The following is a 4,314-nucleotide window of genomic DNA, read 5'->3' as shown; positions in this document are numbered from 1 at the left end:
GAACTCGAGACCTTCCGATCCGAAAGCAAGTGTCATATATATATATATATATATCAGTTGTAAGACCAGCACTGTTATATGACTAGAGACAACAGTTACAACAAAGAAACAATATAAAGAAGTTCGTCGATCTCGTGATTTCAGGAAAGTAACTTTGGAGTTTAAAGGAGCAAAATATATGCTGCCACTTTTTCTACTGTCTCAAGAAGCAAGAAGAAACATTGGTTGAGGCAATTAAATACTGTGATTGCGTCATTCACGTATTTCACGTATTGAAAAAAAAATTCCGAAAAGTTAAATCACCAAAAGTGTGCGAATCAAAAGTCACGATTCAGCTGTGCGAAGTTTGTACAATTACTCTAAATATATATAAAGCAGTTGTAAGCCCAGCATTGTTATATGACTTAGAGACAACAGCTGCAACAAAGAAACAATATAAAGAAGTTGAGGTGGCAGAAAAGAGGATGTTGAGATGGTCACTTGGCTAGACAAGAAAAGATAAAGTGAGAAATGAACGACTTGGAAGGTTGACTGAAGTGAAGAATGTATCAATAAAGATGAGAGAGATTGAAATGGTTCGGACATGTAAGGAGACGAGAGAGGGGGGAAAGAAAGTATTGGATTTACAATTAGCGGGAAAGAGGAAGAAGGGACTTCCAAAGACTAGTCGATGGGATAAAGTAAAGGGCGATATGAAAGAACTGGCCCTGGAGGAAAATGATGCTATGAATCGAGATGCATGGAGATGTGGCATTCATTATGGCAACCCTGCAAAATGGGAGATAAGCTGAAAGAAGAAGAAGAAGAAGAAGAAGAAGAAGAAGAAGAAGAAGAAGAAGAAGAAGAAGAAGAAGAAGAAAGAAGAAGAAGAAGAAGAAGAAGAAGAAGAAGAAGAAGAAGAAGAAGAAGAAGAAGAAGAAGAAGAAGAAGAAGAAGAAGAAGAAGAATAAGAAGAAGAAGAAGAAGAAGAAGAAGAAGAAGAAGAAGAAGAAGAAGAAGAAGAAGAAGAAGAAGAAGAAGAAGAAGAAGAAGAAGAAGAAAGAAGAAGAAGAAAAGAAGAAGAAGAAGAAGAAGAAGAAGAAGAAGAAGAAGAAGAAGAAGAAGAAGAAGAAGAAGAAGAAGAAGAAGAAGAAGAAGAAGAAGAAGAAGAAGAAGAAGAAGAAGAAGAACAAAAAGAAGTAGAAGAAGAAGAATAAGAAGAAGAAGAAGAAGAAGAAGAAGAAGAAGAAGAAGAAGAAGAAGAAGAAGAAGAAGAAGAAGAAGAAGAAGAAGATCAAACGAACATTTAAAAAACATTAAAACGAGTGTTTTCGTAGTCCTAAAAAGCTAAGAAACATCCGGAGTTTATCCCGGACAATAAGCAGTGGGTTGATATCGTTTGGATAGGACGTTTGTCTATAGCAAAGTAATTTCTGCCAGATCTAAATGACGTCAAATGAATACTGTGAATGAAAATAAACAGTGGGAATTCCCGTTTGTCAGAGCGTTTTTATTTCTGAGTCAAAACAAACAGTATAGAATTTTAAAACACGTTTATTGGCGTTCTGCACACACGTCTAAATTTAAGGCTGGACTCTGACTATGAGTGTTATGGTATATCATAAATGAAAATAAATAAAAATAATTTTAAAATACAGTACTAGTGATAATAATAACAATAATAATAATAATAATAATAACAATAATAATAATAATAATGATAATAATAATAATAATTATAATAATAATAATAATAATAATAATAATAATAATAATAATAATAATAATAAAAATAATAATAATAATAATAATAATAATAATAATAATAATAATAATAATAATAATAATAATAAAAATAATAATAATAATATAATAATAATAATAATAATAATAATAATAATAATAATAATAATAATAACAATAATAATAATAATAATAATAATACTAATAATAATAATCACACATCAGTGCCTGTGTTCAAATCATTCAATTTCTTCACACACTTGCGGAATAATTCATGACTAAGTATTAATTTTTCCTTTAATAGCCTTGATTTAGATGATGTCCATTATATGAGATGAAGACTGTGTGCAATTTTCCCATACTACAGCAACGTACACCAGTCATCGCCAGTACTGTCATGGTCTCTCTTACTTCCAGAGCTGATCAAAACAAAGAAAAATAGTGGTAGGAAATGTGAGATTTTGTATGGCGCAATGTCCTCTAAAATGCCCATTAAAAAAAAATGTTTTTCAAACCAGTCGCAACAATTCATATGTAGGACGACCATTTGCTTTTGGATCGGAAGGTCCTGGGTTCGAGCCTCGTTCGCGCATAGTTGAGTCCTTGGAAAAGCCTATTTACTCATATTCTCTCACAGTACTCAGATGTAAAATGAGTACCTGGCCGTTAACAGTGTTGTCTTTGTTCGAATTTTAAAAAAATAATATCGCGTATAAGCGTTATGTTTCGTCCTACACGTTAAGTGTTGCTGTTGGCTACAGACCCTATATAAAGTGCTTTGAGTACATATTTAGTGGATATTGCGCAATATACAAGCTCAATATCAATTTTAATAATATCAATTTTAAAAACTTGTATTCATTCGCGTGAACAAGGAAAAGCCTTACAGGGGAATTCCCATTAACGTCATAGTCTCGTCATGAAGGCTTTTTATTGTTAAGTGCCTATTATTGTATACAATTAATTTGAAAAACGAATAATTTTCTGTATAAGCTGTGTAGCGTTCCGGCTCTGTGGTCTGGTGTTGAAGGACAACACTTTAATGATTTAGAAGTTTCAACTACATTGAAAAAAAAAACAACAGATAAGTTGACGTTTTCGTTTTCCAGTTCGTCAACAAAACACAATGAATGACGCATGTAAGACGTTTGTTGACGAAGAGAAACCCTGAGACTTCCATATATATATTATCTTTATATTTTGAAGCTTCTGTTTGTCCTGTCATAGACTAATGAAGATTTATTTAAAATTTTGGCCAGGTAAATTGTCCCTCAAATATCAATGAATTAAAATGACCATTATCTAGGCAACAACTCCCAAACCTGGGACTTCCATGAAGTTTTCCGTGAGTTTTGGCCTTTTTAAAACGACTCAAGTATGCTCCGCTCAGAGGGGGACTCGAACCTAGGACCATCCGATCCGAAGGCGAGTGTCATAATAATAATAATAATAATAATAATAATAATAGATCTTTATTGTCCATAAATATGGCAATTTGTCATTTAGTTACACTTGTTATAATGTTAAACGATAACTAAGATTGAACAGATATTTCACTCCTACTTATTTTCTCTCTCTCTCTCTCTCTCTCTCTCTTCTCTCTCTCTCCTCTCTCTCTCTCTCTTCTCTCTCTGTCTCTCTCTCTCTCTCTCTCTCTCTCTCTCTCTCTCTCTCTCTCTCTCTCTCTCTCTCTTTCTTTCTTTCACACGTGCGATATACACAACATAAACATATTCATTTCGTTTTCAATTTGTTACGATTGTGGCAATTCGACACCAAAAATTATCATCATTATCAATTGGTCAGTTAATCTTACATTAAATAAATTAATCAGTTAATCAGTCAACGAATCAATCCTTGGTTTTTCTGTACCATATGAAATATTCAAAAATTGTATTGCTGATGGAACGAACGTTGATTTATACTTGTTCGTTCTACATTTAATCTGACAAAACCTTCTCCCAGATGGTAAAAGACTAAATTCATGGTATAAAATATGTTTTTTATTGTTGGTAATTGAGAATGCTTTCCTTTCTATTGCTTTTCCATGAATTCTTTCTACTCCATCAAGAGGATGGTTTATTCATTTTGATGCCTCTTTGATAGATTTTGAAATTTTTGATTTATCTTTAAGTCGGCATCCTCCAAACCATATACCACTAGACCGCATGACATCACAAACACACTGTTGGTGGAGTCAATTAGGAGTCCATTATGTATAGATGTGCGGCTATTTGGCCTTGTGGTATGGCACTCACATTCGGATTAGAAGTTCTTGGGTTCGAACCTCGCTCGGTCCTTGGTAAAGGCTCTTTACTTTCATTCTCTCAACGTACTCAGGTGTAAAATGAGTACCTGACCGTTAACAGCGCTTTCTCTGTCCGAAATGTAATATCTCCTTAAAGGCGTCATGTCCCGTCCTACATGTTAAGTGTTGCTGTTGACCTCAGACCCCTTGTAAAGCGTTTTGAGTACGTTTAGTGTATTTTGCGCTATATAAAAGATCGAGATTTTAGTTTACATTGGAACTGAGACTGAGAGGCAAACGTTATTTTTACTGCATTTGGACATAGACTTGACAAAGATAAATCC

The 4,314-nt window shown here is 33.5% G+C and overlaps 1 long non-coding RNA gene across 1 annotated transcript in view; it reads right to left on the bottom strand.

Moving 5' to 3' along the window:
- Positions 1 to 1,917: 1,917 nt before the first annotated feature.
- LOC144979379 (uncharacterized) overlaps positions 1,918 to 4,314 on the bottom strand; it is a 2,695-nt gene continuing 298 nt past the window's right edge. The window contains exon 2 of the long non-coding RNA XR_013646679.1: positions 1,918 to 2,141. This is a non-coding gene — a long non-coding RNA (uncharacterized LOC144979379). The remainder of the gene's footprint in view (positions 2,142 to 4,314) is intronic.

The sequence above is a fragment of the Berghia stephanieae genome, chromosome 9, assembly GCF_034508935.2.
Source record: "Berghia stephanieae isolate SIO BIC M18660-M18661 chromosome 9, UCSD_Bste_1.3, whole genome shotgun sequence".
NCBI lineage: Eukaryota > Metazoa > Mollusca > Gastropoda > Nudibranchia > Aeolidiidae > Berghia > Berghia stephanieae.
Note: the sequence above shows the minus strand (reverse complement) of the source record. Positions and strands in the feature narration are given on the sequence as shown.